This window comes from Ascaphus truei, chromosome 17, assembly GCF_040206685.1.
Source record: "Ascaphus truei isolate aAscTru1 chromosome 17, aAscTru1.hap1, whole genome shotgun sequence".
Classification (NCBI taxonomy): domain Eukaryota; kingdom Metazoa; phylum Chordata; class Amphibia; order Anura; family Ascaphidae; genus Ascaphus; species Ascaphus truei.
The window spans coordinates 42,299,879-42,326,391 of record NC_134499.1 but is presented as its reverse complement, the minus strand read 5'-3'; the positions used below and the strand labels follow the sequence as shown (position 1 = coordinate 42,326,391).

The window sequence follows — 26,513 nt, the reverse complement described above, 5'->3', positions numbered from 1 at the left end:
GCCTCCCCTTCCGTTCCCACCCCGGGGCAGGGGAGCGGTCATGTGGTAAGGTTCTAAGAATACCGGCGACACTTGGGTGCTGACGGTCATGCAGAAGTGAAAGGGTTAAGCAGGATACTTCCATTAACGCTTAAAAATATACAATGTATACTCAGTTAAAACAATAATGTCCAACAAGAACTAAAGGCAGATCATATTTACACCCTCCCAAAAAGTATAGGTCCCTAGAGAAGGACAGGAACTCGCTGTATAAAGAATGAAAAGACGTGTTAAAGCAGCAAGTGTAATCTCCTCATTAACCAGCCTGAGCCCCCACAGCACAATACAGAGGCAAATGTTTGGGAGATGGTTACTAATGAAGACCCGGTACTTTGGGATGTAAACTTGCTGCCAACAGGCCAATGAACATGGAAACTGTTTCCTTGACAGATGACGCTTGTGCCCATTCCTTGCTACCCGGACTTTGCTAGTGGTGGTCTCAGTGGGTGGTCTCCGTGGGTGATCTCAGTGGGTGGTCTCAGTGGGTGGTCTCAATGGGTGGTCTCAGTGGGTGGTCTCAGTGGGTGGTCTCAGTGGGTGGTCTCTGTGGGTGGTCTCAGTGGGTGGTCTCAGTGGGTGGTCTCAGTGGGTGGTCTCAGTGGGTGATCTCAGTGGGTGGTCTCAGTGGGTGGTCTCAGTGGGTGGTCTCTGTGGGTGGTCTCAGTGGGTGGTCTCAGTGGGTGATCTCAGTGGGTGGTCTCAGTGGTACCTCCGGCACAGTCTCCATTTCATTACAGAAAATGACAAATGATATTGACAGGCTGCTGCATTAAAAGGCAATGACATTACAATAATAGATATGTGCGCTGTTACGCCGTGTGTTACGCCGTTTGTTACGCCGTGACATAACCTGTCTTAGTCTGAGTCATTCAATAGGAAAATCATTCAAAATATACAGCTGTCGCCTGTCTGCCTCAAATGGCGCCTATCCCTATTTATATTTCCAGCAAAATGTTATTTTGGCTTCTGTGTTGCGTCTGAGACATAAATACTAATCTGATCTTTTGGCAACTTTATTACGTTCAGTTAACAATTTACCTCAGTGGAATATTTCCACTGCCACAGAACCACTGATGGATGTTACATGAGGCTAATTATCTTATATGATCTAATTATGAAACATGGTTTATTGACCATAACATCTTCTGGCCTTTGGCCACATAAATCATAGTAAAACCTAGTTTGCCCGGATGTTCTCTATCTATTTGTAGTGCTTTATTACATTTTCTCTGCAAGGCCTGTGTATTTATATTGCTATAACTCCATATTCAATGTAGCTATTTCCTTTGAATGTACAAACATTTTGATAACATGGAGCATTTCTTTGCACATATCTGTAGTAAGGAAAACAGCATCAAAATCCAAGTGACATGGAAGGGCGAGTTCCAACTTCTACTGCTATTTGCTTGTCAATTCATTATTAATAATTAATTAAGTGTTTTCTTTTGAGTATTGTAGAAAGGACTGAAAGAAGATGGAAGGTTACAATTAGCCCTGATAACTAGCACGCTTTCTTACTAATGCTAGGGCAGCATACTGGCGATCTCCTATATCCCCCGGAAACCCCTGGCTGCAGCAGTATTCTTCTCTGTTAACGAGACTCTTATGTGTCATAATAGTTATAAAGCGCTAACAAAGTATGCAGCGGTGTACATAGATATTTGGCAGGTAAAATGAATCCAGCCACAATGTAATTGTGAAGCAGGAGGTGCGATGTACAAGGAGGTATAGTGACGTCTCCACGGTCACAGGGGAAGCTGACAATGGGATTCCAAGCAAGTTCCCACGCTATAAAGTCAGTATTAAGGCAGCGATATTACCCGTGAACTGCTCCTTTAGCTGACATTCTTGTTGACTGACTCACAGGCAATAATGTTATAGGTGGTCATAAAATCCCCCCAGGACGATATTCTCCTCCTGGGTGAAATAACAACCCCATTGGCAGAACTCTGGGTCTCTAACTACAGTATAACATGCCACACAACACCCCACTTTCCCCGTCTCTTCAATTCAAATTTCTATGGGACCTTTTTGGTCCAGATTTAAAGGAAATGTTTAACCTTGAGGTTCGCATACAGAACAAAGTCTCCATCTTTGCTGATTACACTAAATTATGTAACTTAGTAAAATCAGAGCAGGATGTAATTTCTCTCCAAAAGGACTTATAGATTTAATACAGATAATGTAAGGTTATGTATTTGGAAAGCATGAATAAACAGGCCACGTACAAATTAAATGGAGCAAAATTAGATGGATGGAGAAGAATTTAGGAGTGCTTGTAGACAGCAGGCTTAGCGCACAATGTCAGGCAGTTGCTGCAAATGCAAATATTATCTTACATTGCATTATACGGGTAATGGATGAAAGGAAGAAAGCATAATTATGACACTGTATAAAGCATAATACAAAGGACACAGGGTCATCCCTTAAGGTTGGGGAAAAGGAAATTTTATCAGCAAGAAAGAAAAGGGTTCTTTACAGTAAGGGCAGTTAAAATGTGGAATTCATTACCCATAGAGACTGTGATGGCATATACAATAGATATGTTCAAAAATATTGGACATCTTTGTAGAAAGGAAAGGTATACAGGGATATGCGAAATAAGTTAACATGGGAAGTATGTTGATCCAGGGAGAACCCTGATTGCCAATATTGGAGTCAGAAAGGAATTTATTTTTCCCCTTATGAGACATCATTAGATAATGTGTCATTTGTTTTTTTTGTTTGCCTTCCTCTGGATCAAAATATTATAAATAGAAATATAGGATACGTATCTTTAAATTTAACATAGGTTGAACTCAATGGACATATGTCTTTCTTCATCCTCATCTACTCCAGTATGTAACTATGTAACTATGTAACAGAATTAACTCACCAGGATATTATTGCATGAACAATGCGTGTTGTTTGTTATTTTTTGCTTGGCAATTGTTCGGCTCATAAATATGAAAGGAACCCGTCATTTATGCCAGGATGACTTACATTTGCCATATGACTCATTAGTTATTATGAAACCTATAAAACACTTCAAGCCCCTCATCTGTAAAACAATGTCACATATCCCCAACCACTTTACCCCTGATATTTACTACGTTTACCTCATTCCTGCAATTCATGTCCACTGCTATCTAATTATTTAGGCAGATCTGCTTCCTTCTCTCGGTGCTGCTACATAACCAGGAGACCTGTGAGGTTTTCAAAAGCTCTATAATTATAATTTTCGCTATGAACAATTCTTGTGTTGGTCTGCAAGTCATGGCATAGACATTGCTCTAAATAACTATGGTCTATTTATGTATAACCCAAAACTTATAATACACAGGAAAAAAATACAATACTTTATTACTTTCCCATTACAAGTCATTGTAGTTATTCTTATCCTTTTAAGTAGATATGAGGGAAACTCCCCAAAATGCAGTTGTAACAGTTTGGCGTTTTATTTTGTTTCCAAATTTCACTCCTTGCGAAACATTTCAACAAGCCTGAAACGGATAATAATGAGTGCGAAATATTGGCCGCCATGGCGCGAAGCCTGGTGCGTCGGCCCCATTAACAGTCTTCCCAATAAGCCAATGTAGCGATTTGAGAGAATTGTGCAAGTTACTGTAGCACACTAAGCGACATTGCAAAGCCCACTGACGTCAGAGACTGGCTTGTGAACTCTGACTGGGCTGCAAAACTTTCTTTGGTAATAAAGGGCCCATTTTGTTTTGTTTGCGGCTTCCTCCAAACATTTCGCACATCATTACTTTCACTTACATAGGTCCAGAGCCACAAAGCTCCATAGGCCACGTAACGTGGCATTAACCTACCATCCCGTTAAGCCTAACATTGTATCAGTGTAACAATGTATCTTCAAACGTTACATCATGTTTTCTCCTGTACAGAGCATAGCGTTAACTGTTACAGCCATTAGTAATAACGGCATGTAAATTATATGCAAATGAGGCATTACCATAACATTTAATGTCCACACAAGTCTGTAAAGGTTAACGTGGGACTTACTAATCCGATAGTTAAGTCGCACCCAGACCCTGAGATAGCGGCTTTTACAGGGTGTGGATGGGTTCAACGCATCACTTTGGCATGATTCAGCTGAGTTTTTCCCCTTTGCTCTCCTCTTTCTCCCTCTATTCTACGCTGTATTTCAGCTGTATGTCAGGGTTTGAATCAGAGTAACACTAAGACGTACAGTACTTAAAGTTACGCTATTGGAAGACAACTCAACTTTATGTTATAATAATGTGACGATAAACCTATGCTAAACAACCATTGTTTTTTTAATATAATTAGCTTTGAGGATACCATGCTTAGGCCTCGGTCCCGCTGCGCTCGTTGGCGCGGGCGGCGGGTCGCGAGTTCCCCACCAGCAGGGGAATCCTCGCGAGCCGGTCCCGGTCCCCACTGGCTGCACAGAGCACTACACGCTGTGGCGCGTCAGCCGCTGGAGACACCAGAGAATGGTGTTTTCTAGCTTTGACGCGTGACGTGTGTGGCTGTGAGCCAATGGGGAGGGGAGGCTTCGGGAGGAGGAGAGGCTTCGGGGAGCGGGGAGGAGTGTGGAGTGAAAGCAGGTGAGTGCCTTTCTCTGTGTGTGTGTCTGAGTGCGTGCGTGCCTGTCTGTGTGTGTATGTGTCTGAGTGCGTGAGTGCCTGTCTGTGTGTGTATGTGTCTGAGTGCGTGAGTGCCTGTCTGTGTGTGTGTGTATGAGTGCGTGAGTGCCTGCCTGTGTGTGCGCGCGTGTGTGTGTGTGTGTGAGTGCCTGCCTGTGTGTGTGTGTGTGTGTGTGTGTGTGTGTGTGTGTGCGTGTGTATGAATGAGTGCCTGCGTGTGTGTGTTTAAACTTACCTTCCAGCTCCAGCCCGAGTCCGTGGAGGGAGGGGGGGGGGAGAGTAGCGGGTCCCTCCGCTCAAGCCACGCCCCCCCTCCCTGTCAAACCTCCCACCTCCCGCCCACCTCCCGATCAAACCTCCCACCTCCCGCCCACCTCCCGATCAAACCTCCCACCTCCCGCCCACCTCCCGATCAAACCTCCCACCTCCCGCCCACCTCCAGCTCCGGCTCCCGCTCCCTACAGACCGCAGATCGCGGTCTGTGTATCTCAGCGCACCGCCTGTCAGCAGCGCAGGTGCGCTGACTCTGGGAGCGGGGCCTTAGCCTAACTCAGGAAACACAGTGCCCATTCTTATTCTAGGTAAAGTCATGTTCTGAGCCCTGACATAAGTGAGCTCTGTGGTTTGGGGATATGGGGCCTCATGCAGAGAGCATAGAATTTTAAAATTGGCGAATTTCATAAAAAGTAGCTTTTTTGGAGAGTTTTATTCTCCATATGCAGAAAAGTGCGAATTCTGCTATGTTTAACATGGATGCGTGTGGCGAGTTTAAATTGGCGAGATGCGCGCTTCAGAAACGTGTAAAAACAAATTTGCGCCTTTTTTTCCCCTTTACTATAGGCGGCGAGCTCCATCTTGCCATCTTTTCCTGGCGCGGCAAAAATGCGAGAATCGCGCCATTTTCTTGGCGCGAACAGCCGCTACATGCCGTTCGCACCTCTCTGCATTCGGAGAGTTTTAAAAATGGCGAGATGGAGGTTCTCGCCAGCCGCGAGGCGAGTTTTAGCAATAGAAAAAACAAAATGGCGCGTTTTTCGTAACTCGCCATTTTCTGCCGGTTTCTGCGCGAAATTGTACAAAAAATGGCGAATTTCGAAATAACGATGCTCTCTGCATGAGGCCCATGGTTCTTTCCAACTGTATAAGCAGCTATTCCTCCAGCGAATGCATTTACTTTTCAGTGAAAGCAAAACACATCAACTGTATAATTCATAGCAAGTTGAAGGCTGCATTGCATTAGGGACATTGCCTTCGCTTTCTGTAATAATGAAAGCCAATGAGAATGACATACTGTATCCATAACCTTCTATCATTAGAGAGAAAACAATACTGCACATTGCATTCCAGCTGGTCTAGAATGGGCACATAGTCCCACAGCAGAATGAACAGGAGATATACAGTAGCTGTATTGATAAATGAATGAGCGGTAGTATGGATGGAGATCGGGCGGTTTGCAATGTGGAATCAGCAGACCAGCTGTGCAGCATCTGAATGAGAAAACTTTAAAATCTGTGATATGCTTCAAGTTATTGTTTTCTACAACCAGATATCTAAGATGTTCATTAACAAAAACAAATCTCAGCACAGTTCAATTATATTGATAGTCTTCATTTCATTCACTTAGAGCAAAATCTATATTCTGTCAACAGAAACTAGTGTAGAATTACCACTGAAGCACTAATTAGATGTTATTAATTCAATTGTTTTCAAAGCAAAAAAAAAACCTCTATGGTTCATGTAGGCTTAACAAATCAATTTATATATGAAACTAATTAATAGTATGCTTTTTATTTATTTTCCACATTCTTTATCAATATACTGTTAACAATCTCCCAATTCCGTAGGGCTTCTCTATAACGCTATTGTTTCCTGTGTCAGCTGTCTCTGATATGATTTCTCCACAGTTCTAGTACACACACATAAGAAAAAGACAACAGCTTGATCATTGGCGTTCCCTCCCATATTTGGGGTGTCCTCGTGTGTTTCTCCATGACAGCTTTGAATACCTTCACTAATACCCACTTCGTAATAAAGTATTTCTACCTTATATGAACTAGAGGGTTCTCCGGAGAGGAACGGTACCACTAAGCGCTCCAGAAGTTGGTGAGATATAATTTTTGTTTTGTTTTCCAGCCATGGCTGCCAACAGGTGGGGGTCTCGGGATAACTGTCCCCCATCCGGCAATGGAGGAGACCATGGCCGACCGATCCCGGAAGGGACTCAATAATTAATAATAATTTCCTTCTGCAGAAGAAAACTTTACCTCCCAGTCATCAATAGCTACAGCGTACACCTATGTAGCACCCTTGCTAAATTCTATTCCAGTGAGTCATGGTCCCTAAAGGGAGGTAAGGGGTTATTTCCATACAGGCCCTAGCTGTCACACACTGTTTATTTATGTATGTGTTTTAAAGGCTAGTGTCTGGCATCGCCTTGTAGTCTGGAAGTTGCCAGGTCACCTGATATGGTGTGACCTTATTATAATGTTTAGCCAACCTTTAATCTGCCCAGCAACAGGAGTGGAAACCTAAATTATATAAGGCAGGGTTCAGCCCTTTTTGCCTCAGACCCCAGGAGGAACCAGAGGAGGGGTCCTGACGTATGGATTCCACCATTCTGAGCGTTGTTATATGATGTGCTGTGATATTCTGCTTGAGCTGAATTCCATGGAAACCATCTAAGCTACGGTGTGTTATCTGTGCAAATAATGTAAAATATTACATCTCTACGTCCTTATGAGGTTTCAGAAGCAGGTAATGAGCAGGAGATTTCCCCTTGTTTAAGTAATTAGCTTATATTTTAGACCGACAGGCAGTGTTATGTTTATATGTGTTTTAGACCGAAAGGCCGTGTTATGTAGCTTATGTTTTAGACCGACAGGCATTAGTAACCCTGCTGTCTTTAACATATTGATCTGTCTGTCACTTCCATCAATCTGACAGCACCCGTAGGGTAGGACATATTTAATGAAATGCAGGTTACAGTTTCTGTTAATAAGTGAGCAAATGTGTACTTGTAGTTTTGAATTTGCCATTGGGCTTGCTCCCCTCAGTGGTATGAGTCATATGCGGTCAGCATTCAGTCGCATAAACTGGTATAAAAAAAGAATGATAGCAAAAAATAGGGCAAATACAAACAATGTATTTCCCAGCGTCACAGTGATGGTTAAAGCAGCGATACATTCAGCATTCTGTATGTGTTTTATTTAATCAATCAGCTGTGTAGTATGATCATATTTACTGCATTTTCTTTATACACCCACCACTGTTTATGCCTTTTTTAATGAGTTTTGATGAATTAAGCTTTCTTGGGTTGCTATAGTAACCATTTACAGAGGCACAGCACTTCCTCTTTTGAAACAGGCGGCCATATTGTGAACCCAGAGAAGCAGGATTCTTGCCGATCGATAACGGGAGAGCGGATCGATCGTCAGCTTAGATAATTATGTTTCCTTAAAGCTAAGCAATGGCTGCATCTATTAGAACAAAACAAAAATGCAAACTGTAATAACACTTTAAAGTTCTTATTTTTTATCACATTTGTAGATAAAATGTTTTCAGATGGTGGCAGGTCCCCCTTCATTTGTACATGTAAGAAGGGAACAGCTAAGAAAAGTATGGATGCTGAAGGGTTGTATTCCTAGTGATATGTAGCACATTTACACACTGTGCTACATACTGTACCATATAGTATATAAAAGCATTATGGATAATGACATAGGAGGAGGACGAGTGGCACAATGGTTCGTCTTGTGGGCCAGTCTGAACCACTTACAAACTTGGGCAAATTACTTAAACTCTTTTAAGGGTCCTTCTCTGAACATCAATCAGAGCAGCACCCTCTATGGGGGAAAACATGAAAAAGAAGAAATAGCGCACGAAAAAGATCCTTTTTGGTGTAGTATGTCACTCTTTAATAGCTTAAAAGTATAACCTCAGTCGCCCGTGCTGGCATTGGCTTCTACTTATGCTCTGCCCACATGCTCCCCCATGGTGACGATGTGTGAGTTACACGTGGGTAGGCACACAGGGGGTAGGTTGCTGAGGCCAGGGCTCTGGGGTCAGCATTTCCTGTACAGCGTCTGTGTGTGCCGACTCTTTCTGCATTTCAGGATCACTTCCTTATGGGGAAGTCATCTTTGTGAAATGCGTCGGGAAAGAGTTTGAACACACAGGAGCTGCACTAGAAAAGACGCCACCAGGGCCGCGATGTCAGTATCCAGAGCACCCGTTGGACGGGGAGCGTGTGGAAGGAGCCCAAGTACAAAGAAGCAAATACCAGCACGCAGGACTGAGCTTATACGTATATGCTATTGGGAGATGAAGTAGCCCGTAGCTTGGTGTTTCAGCATGTAAGGTGTGAAACTGCACCATAGAGGATCTTCCTTCTTTTTCATTCTTTGAGCCACTTGGTTTAGAAGAATTTGTATGACAACTGTAGGAATAAAAAAAATAAAAACCCAGTATTATGAACTATTAAAATATCATAATATAATTTTTCTTTTAAAATGTCTTTTTATGTATATTTAGACACCCAGATTAGTGGGATCTTTAGTACATTTAGTATCTTTAGCACATGTTCTAACTTGTTACACTACAGGAGCAGTGAGTGCCATCTAAACAAAAAATGAGAATTTCCATTTGTGTCAACAGTGGTCATGATCCTGGAAGGCCCAGTGGCCCTCCGATAACCTCTTTGGGGGTCACATAACATTGAGGCAACATGATAGTCAGTGGCCCTCTGGGAGCCCTTATGATGTTGCCCCATCAATGTCACTGATGTTACGTTTGTTTCTAGAGAAATTGCAGCCACCCCCTCTTCTGTTACAGACATTAGGGGGCAGATCGCAGTCATGTGATGGCTGCAATAGTGATCAAAAGACCCAGAAGCTACAAAGGACCTTCTAGGAAACAAATGGTTCATTTTCATCACCCTTCCCTGGATGTTAAATCTATCTTTGTTGCTATAATAAATTAGCAAAAAAAAAGTAAAAAAAGTCATTATCAAATACATTTGTGACTGAATTTTGCCAAATAGAAAAGTGTTTTTTCTAATAAGCTAAAAAACCTGCTAGTAAATACAGTAAGTAAATAAATAATGAGACATGTATTTCTTCTACCATCTCCTTTGGAAATCTGAGCCAGAAAATGTTTTTCGAATAACCAGTCAATCAAATATTCATATAACCTTGTGCATAAATATGTGCTCGCTAAATATTTGGTTATTCCGGAACTGTCACAAACAAACAACCTCCAATGCACATCCAATATGAAAAATGATGTTGTTTATTTTCATATGTTTTTTCTTTTCATAACTTTGAGTCATTTAGTTCAATCTTTTGGCCAAAACATGTTAAGCTGCAGCCACATCACAGTGACCCTTTCAGAAGGTCCTACGCCACCAATTTTGCACTATGTCCTTGCTACAGTATGTCCTCCACTGCATAGAGGAGAGAAACAACGAGATCTAGTCAGCATTCGCAAACTGTAGTCTGACTGAGGTTCCTAAAGGAGAGTCTTGATAACTATATGTACTAAACTAAGCATTGGTCAAGTGTTTGGTGTAATATACCTGTACAAGATGTTAACACCAAATACTGCACTTTGCAGATCTCTCTTGTACTGAATGAAATTAAATGTTCATGTTTGATCCAATAAAAACAAACTGTAGAAAATCTAGTTTTCTTCAAAAACAATAGAAATATTCCAACTAGGTCAGAACATGTCGCATTTCAGCGTGTAAATTATGGGTATTAACTACACATCTTGAAAATATAGATAGCTATTTTATGAAATGATACACTACTAGAGAAAGAGCATTGTTTGCATTTTAAGAATGTCATGTAACTAAGCGTTCTGATAAGATCACCCTCTGGGCATATGAAGCGGTTCCTTTGAAGATTATCTAATCCACAAATTTATGAAGGAAATTTGTGCCTTTGGAATGTTTGACTGCTTTGTATTTTACTCAGCAACCTAGTTTCTCAATCACAAAAAGATCTTTTACAGATGAGAAATAATCTAGTGAACTACATTTCTCCACAGATAGCAACGATACACAATATAAAGTAAAAAAGAGTTTCTGGATACACATTTTAAAAAGATGTCGCTGAAATAGTATATGGACCAATTGCCTTGTAGTAGATTTCCATTCTGTGCCTGGTGACATTGTGGATATTCATAGCCACAAATCCAGAGCAAGATACTGTGCTGAGATTCAGGCCCATATTTACTAAGTGCCACTATTCCATAAAGCACCATCTATTGCCGGAAGACGACACGCTGTGGCCCATTCAAGTGAATGGCACAGAAGATGTTTTATGGAATAGCAGTGCTTTGTAAATATGGGTGTAGCCATATAGCCCCTGGCTACTAAAATCCTTTGCCCTAGGTGCTGTCTGTTTTTAATACCATCCAGCAGTGCTAGTGTTAAACCCTCTTACACAAAATATCACTTGTGAGCACATTCACATGTCTTAGGCTAAGGCCCTGCTCCCTCAGTCAGCGCGCCCTCACTGCAGACAGGCGGGGCGCTGACAGACACAGACCGCGATATGCGGTCTGTACGGAGCGGGAGCCGGAGCGGGAGGTGGGCGGGAGTGGGAGGCTTGAGCGGGAGGGGGGGCGTGGCTTGAGCAGAGGTACCCGCTACTCTTCCCCCCCCCCCTCCACGGGCTCGGGCTGGAGCTGCTGATGGTTTTTAATCAAAAGCAACACACACACACACGCTGCTTTCCCTCCACACTCCTCCCTGCTCCCCGAAGCCTCCCCTCCTCCCGAAGCCTCCCCTTCTCATTGGCTCACAGCCACACCACGTGACGCGTCGAAGCTAGGGATTACAATTCTCTTGTATCCCCTAGCGGCTGACGCGTCACAGCGTGTAGTGAGCTGTGCAGCCAGGGGGGACCGGCTCGGGAGGATTCCCCTGCTGGTGGGGAACTCTCGTGTGGCCGCCCGCGCCGCCGGGCGCAGCGGGTCCCAGCCCTTAGACAGGTCTGCAACCCTGCCTTTCACCATTATCACCCAGCACACAGTGCTTCCACTGCGGCAAGGGATTCTGGGAAATGACATTCAGATTCTTACAATATTTCTTCCTATTATGATCCCTATTTTCCTGGATTGGGAAGGACACTCCAGTTGTTGATTTTATTGGTTACATTCACATATCTAAGCATCTTTTGCTTGTTGACCCTTTTTGTTAGGGTTCACAAACCTGATGTTTCACATCAAGTGACTATAATTTAGCAGCAAAGAAAATAATTGACAACCCTTCAAAGTGTTTACATCTCAATAGTTGGATGTTGGTTTCTCTGTAACTCTAGAAACAATAAAAAAAATGCCCAGGTGGGGAGATGTACAGGTTATCTTTGAACAGATAAAAAACACACGCAGGTAAAAACATCAACATCTGTCACAGAGCAGAATAACTGTGTAATTATAATCCTCACATACTGTAAACACCACACATGGGTTTGTTTCCCTCAGCTTGCTGCAGCAGCTGTGCCACACTGTATATGGAAACCGCCTTGGCAATGAAAAGAAAGGACATCACACAGATGCTGGGCCATATCTGCTAACTAGTGCTACTCTAAAATATTTTCCAGCACAGCTTGGTTTAAACAGACGATTCCAGTGAACAGACGGTAAGTTGTCTTCTCGCGTGAGAGGTGTCTGATGGAGAAACACTGCTGAGTAAATATCCTCCTTTGGGGTACATCCACCTGAATGGGTGCGTAAGGTGTTTTCCAGCATGGAAGGTGTCCTAAGGAATACCACTTCTTAGTAAATATGGCCCACTGTGCATCAATGATAGTGGAAATGATTGCCCATAATCCCTTGCTGTGTATACTGATACCCTGCACTGTGCAACAAACTATACAAAAATACAAAAGTCCAACCGTCCAAAGAGGGCCTTAGCACATGTTCTTTCACCAAATACCTCTTACTCGACGCCCACCCCTGTCGCATATCATAGGATCTGGTTTCTGTCAGTTCTATGTTATCACCTTCAGTAACAGAGTTATGCGTTACAATGTGTTGTATTCAGGGAACGACATGGCTTACATTATTAACGAGAGTGCCAAATTGGATTCAATGTAGAAATGAGGACTTGCATATTTAAAAGCATACATTTTTTTCTAACAAATTGAGCAAAACTAGAGCAATTGTGGAATGCTTTACCTACCATGGCTCTTAATAACCATTTTTCTGGACAGCGTCTGTCAGCAACAAAACCAGCAATACATGCTTGTAATTGGCAAATTAGGGTAATTAGTCTGAATTATTCCTATTAAGGCAATATGCAGCTATTTCTAATTATTAGGCTGCTGAGCCGCCTGCAGACTACTCCGCACTGCAGAACAAAAGAACCGGGCCACAGGAGCCAAGAAGAATGTTCCGTGTTACAATGCGAGTGAGATGGATATTCAGTACCATTACTGCACGGTTTATGCAGAGCTCCTGTTTCCCATTGGGAGATTTTCCTATAATACAACCATTAAGGGCAGTGACCTATTCTAGCTGCATATGTGTGAACTGTTTCATGCGTCTGATTTATTTGTTTAAATCTACTTCTATGCAAATAAAAAGATGCTTCAATGGCATATTTGTTGTAAATTATATAATGAAAAACAAATGCATGTTCCTCTAGGCCATTCTTCGATTTATTTGCTAATCTTATCATGAAGACACTTCTACTGTATTAAAAATTAAACTGCGGGAGTATCTTGCCTAATTAAAATGTAATAAAGTTTGAACTTGATCTACATATGTCTTTCTGTCTAATCTAATATGTAACTATTTATTTATAAAATGTTTTACCAAGAAGTAATACATTGAGAGTTGCTTTCTCGTTTTCAAGTATGCTCTGGGCACAGAGTTATAATGACAGATACATACTGTAGTTACAAATACATAGTTACATTAAGTGAGGAAGGTTATATCACAATTCTTACATGTATAGATTTCAGATTCTAAGTCCTAATAATATATGGAAAATTATTGTATTATCCCGGTGGATACTCATAAAATACAAAGTTGCCCCTGGGTTAACCCTGTGTTTGCTTTCGCGGTTAGCAAGCCATAGCATGGTAGACAAGATGGGTTGGTAGGGTCATTTTATTAGTATATTAACCCATTTATAGACATTTGTGCTCAGGTTGTCATGTTAACCCATGACTAGCTGATCACTGCATCAAAATGACTACATTTATAGTCATATACAATAGTGAGAGTCAGCACTCCCAAGGTTAGTAGCGAGGTGTAGCCAAGGTACAGGGAACCCCCAAAGGCACCCCTCAAACCTTCAATACATAGACAGAAAATAGACTAGGGAACCTACACTCAAACAAGTAAACAAGAGGAACAAGGGAGTCAGAATAGCAATAGTCTACAGTAACTGATTTATTCTGACCCAATTCTTCCTCGTGTTTGCTTGTGTTTGAGTTCGGGTTCCCTACTAAATGTTTTGACAAAATGTACAGTATTTAGCCACGCTGGTGCCGGTCCCGATATTTTTAGTGGCTGTGGTAAAAAGTGCGTTATTTTTAGCGGTACCAAGTTGATGACGTGCTCCATCTAAATAACGCTTTCTTTGTCTATAAGACCACATTTTTTCATTATCAAAATGTTATGACCCTAGTCCTTTATTTGGTATGACTTGTTTCCATAATGCAATTGTGTTTATTGAAGGAATTATTATTTAACTGCGGCAACGCGTTGCCATGACAGATCTACTCAGTACTTCAAATAAGTGGCCCCAATTAACGAGGTCGAAAGCCTTTTCGGCATCAAGACTAAGTATGAGTGATAGCTGGGCTTCTATTTAGTTCTTAAAATATTGTAGGACAGATAATACCTTTCTAATATTATTCACAGGAATCCTACCTACTATAAAGCCTGTCTGATCTTGGGGAATTAGTTCAGGTAATATGGATTTTAATCTATCAGCCATTATTTTTGTTAGAATGTAATACTCAATATTGAATAGCGATACAGGCCTGTAAGATGCTGGATTTAGCTTGTCTCTGCCTGGTTTGGGAAGCACTCTTATGAATGCGGAATTAAATCCACTTGATATATTTTTATTACTCCAAGTATTATTACAACTGCAACAAACATCACTGCAAAATACTCAAAGAACTAGATTGGTCATCACTTGAGTCTAAGCGCAAAGTTAATCTTTCCTGTCTTGCCTTCAAATACTTTCTGGGCAAGCTACCCAGCTACCTGAACAAGCTCCTCACCCCTACCACACGCAGCACCTATCACCTGAGATCAGACTCCAAAAGACTGTTCACAGTCCCAAGGTTCAGCAAAGTATCCGGCCGCTTCTCCTTCTCTTACCATGCACCCCAAAACTGGAACAGTCTACCGGAGACTCTCACAGCCTTCTCCTGCAGCACGTGGCACTGGGCCTTACTTCTCCTGCAGCACGTGGCACTGGGCCTTCCTTCTCCTGCAGCACGTGGCACTGGGCCTTCCTTCTCCTGCTGCACGTGGCACTGGGCCTTCCTTCTCCTGCAGCACGTGGCACTGGGCCTTCCTTCTCCTGCAGCACGTGGCACTGGGCCTTCCTTCTCCTGCTGCACGTGGCACTGGGCCTTCCTTCTCCTGCAGCACGTGGCACTGGGCCTTCCTTCTCCTGCAGCACGTGGCACTGGGCCTTCCTTCTCCTGCAGCATGTGGCATTGGGCCTTCCTTCTCCAGCAGCACGTGTCATTGGGCCTTCCTTCTCCTGCAGCACGTGGCACTGGGTCTTCCTTCTCCTGCAGCACGTGGCACTGGGCCTTCCTTCTCCTGCAGCATGTGGCATTGGGCCTTCCTTCTCCTGCAGCACGTGTCATTGGGCCTTCCTTCTCCTGCAGCACGTGGCACTGGGCCTTCCTTCTCCTGCAGCATGTGGCATTGGGCCTTCCTTCTCCTGCAGCACGTGGCACTGGGCCTTCCTTCTCCTGCAGCACGTGTCATTGGGCCTTCCTTCTCCTGCAGCACGTGTCATTGGGACTTCCTTCTCCTGCAGCATGTGGCATTGGGCCTTCCTTCTCCAGCAGCACGTGTCATTGGGCCTTCCTTCTCCTGCAGCACGTGGCACTGGGTCTTCCTTCTCCTGCAGCACGTGGCACTGGGCCTTCCTTCTCCTGCTGCACGTGGCACTGGGCCTTCCTTCTCCTGCAGCACGTGGCACTGGGCCTTCCTTCTCCTGCAGCATGTGGCATTGGGCCTTCCTTCTCCTGCAGCACGTGGCGCTGGGCCTTCCTTTTCCTGCAGCACGTGGCACTGGGCCTTCCTTCTCCTGCATCATGTGGCATTGGGCCTTCCTTCTCCTGCAGCACGTGGCGCTGGGCCTTCCTTCTCCTGCAGCACGTGGCGCTGGACCTTCCTACTCCTGCAGCACGTGGCACTGGGCCTTCCTTTTCCTGCAGCACGTGGCATTGGGCCTTCCTTCTCCTGCGGCACGTGGCACTGGTCCTTCCTTCTCCTGCAGCCTGTGGCAGGCCTAGTCTGTGGCTCTTTCCATTGTAAGAAGGAGCACTGTGCGGTCTAAGTCCAGATTTAGCTGTAAGATTAGATAACATTTCAAATAGCTGCTCCCCTCTTATAACCTCCGATACTCCCACCAGCCTGAGGTTACTCCACATCCATCTAGATCATCCAATTTAGCAGGAGAGATGTGGTCTTTCCCCTGAGCTCTTTCATTAGTGTTTTTAGAGTTATAACATCATCTTCCCCATCTCCCATCCTCTGCTCAGCCGGAGTAATTCTGTTGCTCAAGGAAGATACTTGCTCTTTTATTTCCAGTATTGCCTCTTGTAATTGTTGGGTGTAGGAGGTTAGCATTGGTTCCATTATTTCTTTGGCTGCCTTAATCATCTCTTGATAAGAATCGGAGGGAACGGCTTGTTTTCCTTGCAAGCTGTGTAAGTCAGGTCAGACATGTCACTTTGCTGCTCCTTTCTCTCTCGGTCCCTCTGACTCCTCTGTGACATGCTTTTTGCAGTGATATTGAGGAATTTTTCCATTATCCGTATATGTCTGTGTTCTGACCTGTGGAATTCTCTTCTGTTTGTTTTCCAGGGTTTTGACCTTAAGGCTGCGCTTATAGTGCCGGTGACGTCGCGGCAAAACAAATGCATTGCCACCGGCGCGTGCGCTTACAGTGCCGGTGACGTCGCGGCAAAATAAATGCATTGCCACCGGCGCGTGCGCTTATAGATGAAGCAACGCGATGGAGCGAAGGCTTGGTCGTGATCGCTGGAAGTCAAGTCAATTAGATTTCTCCAGCATCCGCAGCGTGACGTCACCGTCGCAGTCGCTTTCGCCGGCTATGGCACTATAAGCGCAGCCTTAGAAGTCAGCGGTGGTTGAATCCCTTCATGGAGCACAAGATAAGAGCAGCTCCTTCAGCTGCCTCCATAACAGGAAGTCCACCTAATATAGTTTAACGGGGCCTGCAAGTTAAAGGGGCCTGCATGTTAAAGGGGCCTGCAAGTTAAAGGGGCCTGCAAGTTAAAGGGGCCTGCAAGTAAAAGGGGCCTGCAAGTTAAAGGGGCCTGCAAGTTAAAGGGGCCTGCATGTTAAAGGGGCCTGCAAGTTAAAGGGGCCTGCAAGTTAAAGGGGCCTGCATGTTAAAGGGGCCTGCATGTTAAAGGGGCCTGCATGTTAAAGGGGCCTGCAAGTTAAAGGGGCCTGCAAGTTAAAGGGGCCTGCATGTTAAAGGGGCCTGCAAGTTAAAGGGGCCTGCAAGTTAAAGGGGCCTGCATGTTAAAGGGGCCTGCATGTTAAAGGGGCCTGCATGTTAAAGGGGCCTGCAAGTTAAAGGGGCCTGCATGTTAAAGGGGCCTGCATGTTAAAGGGGCCTGCATGTTAAAGGGGCCTGCAAGTTAAAGGGGCCTGCAAGTTAAAGGGGCCTGCATGTTAAAGGGGCCTGCAAGTTAAAGGGGCCTGCAAGTTAAAGGGGCCTGTCCTTTATTCAGGACTTGAAAGACATTCACTAAGTCAACTAATTCGTGGTAGGAGCATAGCAATCCACTTGAAACTACAAGTCCATTGTACACAGGACATGTTTTCTTGTTGATATCGCTGTTACAGAAACCACTATTTCAGAAATATTGTTGTAGAGCCCAGAGGTCTCTTCAGCTGCCATTCAAGGAGTACGTATGTGCCCAAGACAGAGTATAGAAGATATTAACAATGTAGAGGTCATTACCTGCAGACAATTGTGAGTAGATTGTCTTGCAGAGCAAGTGCATTGTCATTAAAGGGACCAAGACTACTAAAAGTGTGAAAAAATATCAAAGTGATACTTTGTCAAACCAGGGAACAGAATAAGTGCCTCCATGTTAGCACAACTAGCAATAAAGACAATGCCCTATAAAGACTCTTTTCTGTGCTAGAGAAAAGTAAATCGCCATCTAAATGAATAGGGCCAAAATAATCTAAAGCACTGGGAAGTGGATTCACAGCATCCTTAATTCCACTAAAGCATTGGGCAGGAGTAATGGGGGTTATGTATCATAGTTTGCCAGCTTCAAAACTGGGGTTAAAAAAAACAACACCAGATTTACAGGTAGCAAAGAACAAGTTCCCATTGCAGTCTTGGCTTTAATAAATATGTTGCAGTTTTTTCCCCAGTTTTCCAGCCTGGGAACATTGTTACCTGGCCCTGAATGTCTTGATAAATTGATGTCCAACCCGGGTTATATTTAGAATTCTATAAACAACGTGTTTGGACTTTTGACATTGATATTTACGATGGATGCCAATAAGAATAGCAGCAATATTGGACTTGTATGAGAATAGTCAGCAATTGTTCAAGCTATGACACTGTGCCACATTTTGCAACATACAGTGCCACAGTTTAAACTTGTTCTCGGGTTTCTTAAGTAGCAGCCCTCAATTCTAATGTGTACTTAACAAAGACATATACACAGATAGGAAGGAACTGCTACTAAATCCATCTTGCTGTTTAGAATTCTGCCATGAACTTATTAGGAGAGATCCACTGCAACCAAAAGGAACACAGCAGATGTGCACAGTCAGTAACAGAGAGAATATATACACAGAGATAGATTATTGACAACACTGATGGGAAGGAACAGACTTAAAATGCTCCCAGTAAAATCTACCCTGGGCAAGAATGTCTGTGTATGCAGCATTGTAACTGTCCCTCTTCCATGAGACAAAAGAGCAGACCAAGTAATTTATCTGTCACAGGCATTATTGTTAGAGACGCCATTTATACACTCAGTTTCTCTGCGGTGCATTAGTTTCCACGCCTCCATCTAGTTAGCGTACATTTCCCCGTGGTTTCTACCTCTGGGTGCTTAGTAATACCCTGGCCAGATCTCACAGGCTGTTAGTTGGATAGTTCTGATTTAAGATGTTTGGCACATCAAACCACAGACATCCTATAAAAATAAGAGGTTGTAGAATAGCTGAACAGCATCAGCATAAAATCACAGTAAGTGCTCATATTGCACAAGCTTCTACAAATTCCCAATTGGAACACAATTGGAACACAATTTTAGGACGAAATGCTTTTTTTTTTTTTTTAAAGCATTCCATAAAAAGTACTAAAACTGTCAATTTCTGAAAGCCAGATTCCCAGGTGGGCCCCTGACAATCCGAAGTCCTTTTTACAGTTCTAGACTAAAGCATAAATTATACAAAGAAAGTTAAGTGCATACAATATTTATTGATTCCTCTCGCAATTAAAATGTGAGGCAGTATAAACCATTTTTTTTATTCCTCTAGCAATGACTTGAAGTTATGACATCCTTCATTACAGCCGACATGAGCCTATAGGGATCCATGTGAAAATGGACAAGAAGCAAAAACTGACACACTGCGAGTGCTCATTTGCATGTCATTACCCATGATCCTTGGCTGCAGTAGAAGCATTATGTGTTGAGTGATTACGGGGAAGAGCAGGTTCCTGTACCTGTCTGAGACATGTGAATGTGCTCAATTAGTAATATTTTTTTATAAGTTATGACATCCAGACACATCTTTAATAAGATATATCAGAAAGACAGGCCTTTAAAACCGTGTCAAGCATAAAATGTTCTGCCTAATACAGCAACATTACATTTTATATAGCATTTAGGTTGGAAAAATATGCATACTTCAATAAATGACATGGTTTCTATGTGTGAGATGTTACACAGCCAATGTGCAGTCTCATTACACAGGATGTGCAGTCTCATTACACAGCCAATGTGCAGTCTCATTACACAGGATGTGCAGTCTCATTACACAGCCAATGTGCAGTCTCATTACACAGGATGTGCAGTCTCATTAGCTAAACCTGGGTGAGTGACAGACTGATCAGCCTATCACAGAGGGATTTGCAGACATCCTTTTATATATATATATATATATATATATATATATATATATATATATATATATATTACATAAGTTAAAAACTCTGCACCCCACTGCCATTAAGATCCCATCCCCCAGTGTGTCCTGGGTGAGTGAAAGGCTGCTCAGTCTAACATAGAGGGGGAGAGACGTGCAGTCTTATTGGCAGTCTCTGGGTGAGTGACAGGCCATTCAGCCTATCAGAGGGAGTGCAGACATCCTGAGGGAAAAAATATATATATATATATATATATATATATATATATATATATATATCAAAAAACAACACAAAAATATGTAGCGCTCAGGTGGATATGAGTGATGATGATAATAATAAAAATTATAATATACCTAATAGAAATATACTAATTAATAATAACACACTTGCAACTAAATGTAACAACAAACCATAACGTGATAGTGACAAAGAATAAGTCAAATATGAATGTTCCACTTTAAACATAAAATCCAGAGAGAATAAAAAGTCCCAGGTGAAGATCCAGGGAGCGTGATGCAGCTTCGGATAAAGGTGGTATAACCACTACGAATCTAAGAACAAAAACAAACAGAAGCGCAAGCTCCATAGCACGTAACTGTTTAAACAATAAAGTACATTTATTTAAAAACTGCAGCCCAAAGGAAATGCACTTACAGGATTAAAAAAAGCAACCATACGTGGGAGAGAAATCTCTATGTGTGGTCATCTGGGAGGATGAGGGGGTCCCAGGTAGGCAGGGTGCATCTGCACAGCGTGCAGCCACCACCAGCTCCTGTCACGAGGTATCAGTACCGTTTTAGCCGAGCTTCAATAATCAAAAATGAATAGAATAGAAAGTTTTTTTAACCCTGATGGCCACCGTCCCTCTTTGGCAGAGCTGCATCCCAGCTGCGCTCCTGCAACAGACACCAGACGCGGTAGCGGGAGTGGTCCAGCAGTGGACCGGAGGAGAGAGTTTAATATGTGAGTTCATTTAACTATATTTGTTGTAATAAATATTCATTTTTAAACTTCAGAAAACACCCTAATACAACATCAAAGATCTGAAAACATACTTTGGGAAAAGAAAATTGCAATTTTCTACGTGTGTACTCACACATGGCCGTGTGAGTATTAATATATATACCAAATTTGTGTACCACTGGTGCTGCATGACTAAACATTTAGTTTTATTCATCTATATGCAAGCACATTGTGTTTGTATATTTGCTATTGTGTGATTCTGTGCTCCCCTAATCTCTTTATCTCTTTAATAGCGCGTCTGAGATCAGATGCATTGTAAGGAACCCCAACCCTCTCTAATAGCGCGTCTGAGATCAGATGCAGTGCAAGGAACCCCAACCCTCTCTAATAGTGTCTGAGATCAGATGCATTGTAAGGAACCCCAACCCTCTCTAATAGCGTGTCTGAGATCAGATGCAGTGCAAGGAACCCCAACCCTCTCTAATAGCGTGTCTGAGATCAGATGCATTGTAAGGAACCCCAACCCTCTCTAATAGCGTGTCTGAGATCAGATGCATTGTAAGGAACCCCAACCCTGTCTAATAGCGCGTCTGAGATCAGATGCATTGTAAGGAACCCCAACCCTCTCTAATAGCGCGTCTGAGATCAGATGCAGTGCAAGGAACCCCAACCCTCTCTAATAGCGTGTCTGAGATCAGATGCATTGTAAGGAACCCCAACCCTCTCTAATAGCGTGTCTGAGATCAGATGCAGTGCAAGGAACCCCAACCCTCTCTAATAGCGTGTCTGAGATCAGATGCATTGTAAGGAACCCCAACCCTCTCTAATAGCCTGTCTGAGATCAGATGCATAGATAGATACTGGTTATGTAATTAATGTAATTCCTGTGACAGATCCATTGTAGATAGTTTGTCATTAGAAAGCAGATAAGCGGTCCCACTGGTTAGTCCGGAGTAGTCATTGTAGAATCCATATATTGAGCCTTGAGCTGCCACTGGAAACACTGCAGCTGCATCTGCTCAATGTATGCTACATCCAGACATTTTGTGCAGACACTTGGCCTCAAATTCAAAGGTCAACGATGTTGCTGTTCGACATCACCTTAGAATGGTGACTCCTCACTATTTTGGCTTATTTTGATGCGTCATTCCCTCTTGGAACGGGAATGGTAAAAGCAGAAGTGTGTCCTGAACAGAACGACTTATATTAGTGCAAAATTCTACCAGATACAAAACGTGTTCAGTGCATTATTAAAAAATATATCATAATGTTAGTGTCTATTATACACCTACTGTAATGGGCCAATGAAATGACTGTATGTTGGCTTACATTTCCAGGCCCCAGAGTAGACTGTTTTTACCCCTCTCTCTCCCCATCTCCCTTCCTCCTTCTCTCTCCCCCTCTCTCTCCCTTTCTCTGCCTCCCACTCTGTCCCTCCCTCCTTCTCTCTCTGCGTAAATTAGCAAATTTCTGATAATAGCAAAGGGAAATGCAACAACAAGTCCTTCATCACATGCAAGATGCTGTGAAGAAACTCAATTTTAATTGTAGGAATTCTGCGAAGACAATTAATAATTTATTCAATTATTTAAGTCTCTTTGGAGTTGGGTCTCTTGGCTAATGAGTGCACAGTCACTATTATAAGTATGATAGAAAGCAATATGTGTCTATCGAATTCAAGGTACTGTGCGGTATGCAAGGAAGGCCTCCTACTATTGATATTTTTTAGGACTGAGTTTCATGCATATGTTTACATTAATATTAAATCTCATACATCACAAATCCAGCCATTAAATTAATTAAAGTTGTTTCTAATATAACATTAATACCAAGTATATGAATGTTGATAAAAGTCAATGTATAAATGCCATGAATATGTTTTCTATGTTCTTTTCAACTTGCCTCAAAAATTATGCTTTTTTATTTGGGTAACTGATTTGCAGAGATATTCACTTGGCCTAATGATGTTGCTTTGGTTTTGCTTCTAATATGTTTTCGGGTTTTGGTTTTGCCTATACTGTAGTCCATTGGTTTCAATTTAGTTTTTTTATTATTGCAGAATATAAAATAAATATTATTATACAGAATTCAACTGGGGTCTCTTGTATTATTTAATTAATATTTATTTAAAATATCCATATTTTTGGTTTCTTCAAAATAAATTAATATTATAATTGAAGTATACATATACAGTATAAATATAATAAATATTTTTAGACACATTTACAAGTGTAAACTCCTCCTATATTTCAGGTATTGAAATCCGGAGAGTTTTTTTGTAATCTGAGCAAATTGGATCCAATGACGAATTTCAAAGAATCTGCCTCTGATTTTTTTGTACCCAATCCGCAGAAAGATGTTGGCGTGTGGAATGAATTTAGGTAAAACAATCAGTGGATCAAATTCAGATAGGATTGCCCATCTCTATTTACAAGTTCAGATAGAAGATGAAACGAAGGCGGTCACAGCATTGGAGTTCAGCCAAAGTCGAATAAAATCAGCTTTAATAAATTATATGCTGCACATCACAGAAAAAGTACTCTGACGCGTTTCGTTCCGAAGGGGAACTTTATCAAACTTTAATAAAGTTCCCCTTCGGAACGAAACGCGTCAGAGTACTTTTTCTGTGATGTGCAGCATATAATTTATTAAAGCTGATTTTATTCGACTTTGGCTGAACTCCAATGCTGTGACCGCCTTCGTTTCATCTTCTATCTGCATTCATATCGGCTGGTGCACGCACGCAGGATCTTCACTTCTGTGTTCCAGGTTTCCAGTTTCGGCTTACTGGCGCCACCCCCTGCTGACGTGTTAGAGGCGCCGGAGCGCATTGCAAGCTGGTACGCATTCCTCTTCATTCCTCCCTGCAGGAGACGGCATCCGTCGGGTCGGACCCAGCTGTTACCTCTACACGGGCGCATTGTTGGCGTGCATCAAGACGCCACTGCCACCTTCTCGTGGGGAAGCACGCCAGAGGGAAACCGCACGGGAACCCCACGGCTCTTCATCACCCCGCATGGGACGTTTTACAGCGAGCCACGACACAGAATACTACAGACACCGGGCAGGGTAAGGGCAGCAGTTTGCGGCTATTATTAACCCATGAGTGTCTTGTTGTAGGACAATTCATCTCTTGGGTTAGGCTTCCTCCTGTTTACTAGCCCCCCACCCAGGGTGAGTCTCACAAAGTATCCTGTATATGACTATATTTTTTATTACTAATACCATAAGTGAAGTTGCCTCTCTCGTCAAGTGGACTGTGGGTACTTTTAGTCCCTATATATGTGACTTTAGCAGCATCAGCATAGGGGTTCATTCCCCCTTTTTGGTTACTATTTACAAGTTCAGCACACTACAATAGGGTATGTGTGTCCCCGTTATAATGCGGTGATCGGGGTCCACATAATGAGATGCGTTATAACCGGGATCGTGTTATAACCGGGATCGTGAAATGGCTGCCGTGCGAGGACTTACCCGGCATCTGCAGCCCTCTCCTCTCCCTGCTACCTCAGGCTGCGTGCACTTGCGCTGCGCACATCTCTAAGGTTTTTTTTTTTTATAACATTCAATGCTTTATTGCAAACAGACAAACCCTACACACCCTACACAGTATGTTGTACTGAAAGGCAGTACACCAATCTTATGGTAAACCTATACAAATTGAGTAGACAGCACTCACTATAGATATAATTCTGAATGTGCAGGGTGCTAACGGAACCAGGAGGACCCAAATTCCCCCACAACTATAAGTCAAAATATAAAGTTCCAGCACTCACTGACTCAGAGAAAATACGATAATATGGGTTATGCCAAAATGATACGTGGTTTAATATTAGCACAAGATAACATTTGGAGTGATGCGGCGCAAATGCACAAACACAGATGAAACAAATATGGTGATTGGGGTGAACAAACTGGGATAGGGAGTGGGACAACACTAGGTAAATGGAATCTAGAAAGTGCCCCCCCCCTATCCTACTCCCTCATCTATGAAGATCCGGGACCAGTCCGCATCGCCAGGGGTAAGTCCTTGCTGTGAGTGTCCATGGCACCAGCCTCCGAGTTGCCCGCATCACCGCAATCTCCACCGGGTTCCGTGTTGGCCCACAGACTCCACCGCCACTGCCGGGGGGAGGGGGGAAGGGAAAGTAATGGCTATTGATCCTGCGCTGCTGCCCCGATGGGCAACCCCGGTCCAGAGGAGGACGCGCAAGACCTGGCAGGAGCTGATCAGGGTATAGAGGGAAGAATAGGAAGGGGAGCACCGGAGTGCGCCATCGTAGACGGTATCGTGCGGCGAGCGCTGTTCAGCGGTGACCATTTTTTTACGCTATCCTGGTTATAACACGGTCTCATTATGTGGATTCCGAGCACCACGTTATACCGGGGTTCAGCTATATATAGAACTTGAGACTCTAGTAATAGTAAAATCTCTCTTGCACTCTCTCCATCAAATCCGATGGTGGGAATCCATGATAATCAGACAGAGTTGATTCCAATGTACCCGAATGGATTCTTTCTTGTGTGCCCAATCTGTGCATGGGTCGGATTGTGACAGTTTCACCCATCTCTAGTGAGGCCTTTACCCTTTCTGTTTTAATTATGTAACAATGTAAAGTACAGCTGTCTCTGCAGTAAAATGGACCATATTTTTAAGATAGCATTGTAGATATTATTTGAGGCATAATGCAGTGCAGATGGCAATTGAATTGTAAAATATAATTGTATTCAATGGGAGGCAACATGAAAGCTCACTTGTCACATACGGCAAATCATAAATGGACATGAAATTGCTGATCAGGGAGTAATTGAGTAAGTCATTTTGTTCTAAATACATCCATAATTTCTGTGTGTGTGAACATAGCAAGTCCCCCATTTGTTAAGCACAAAGCAAGCCGCTTACATATACTGTACAATTTCCATTTTCATTGCATACTTTGATTGATCACAGCCAACTGGAAGAATTTCTCTCAAATTGAGATATTAAATATATAAGATGCACGACTGTTTATATTCTTTTCTATTACATCATCTCTCTGAATGAATACATCCCTGCTGATTTCAGACATTAATGTAACCTGTGCCATTGGACACCCTGTCATTTTACGTTGTGATACACAGCCTCTAATATGTTACATTCAACGAGTTCTTAAGCAGGATGGAGGAGCCTCAAGCTAAACAGGGGCTGTGAGGAGTGTCAGCCTCAAATTGCACCAGTGTGCACCCTCCCATGTTCTCTCCACCCAGTGTTCCCGTATCTCATTCTCCTGCCCCCCCCCCCCCCTCCACCCCTCCCCCTTCGAGGCGAATACCTTCTCTGTCCCCTCATTTGTCCTAGGTCCCGAGATTTCTGTTTGTGCCCCTGTGTGCTACTGACACAAGTTGACGCAGATGTAAATGTTTGAGTTTTGGAGCAAGTTGCACCTCCTGATACATGTCCCCTGGTATATTAACTTTAGAACGTGACAGTGTTGGTGCATTTTGAGTGTTCATACCTACAAATGAAGTTTATCAATCTCCCAAATATCCCACTG

At 43.0% G+C, this 26,513-nt stretch overlaps 1 protein-coding gene across 2 annotated transcripts in view; it reads right to left on the bottom strand.

The window, feature by feature from the left end:
• SYN2 (synapsin II) overlaps nucleotides 1-26,513 on the bottom strand; it is a 224,150-nt gene that overhangs the window by 164,698 nt on the left and 32,939 nt on the right. The window lies entirely within an intron of this gene.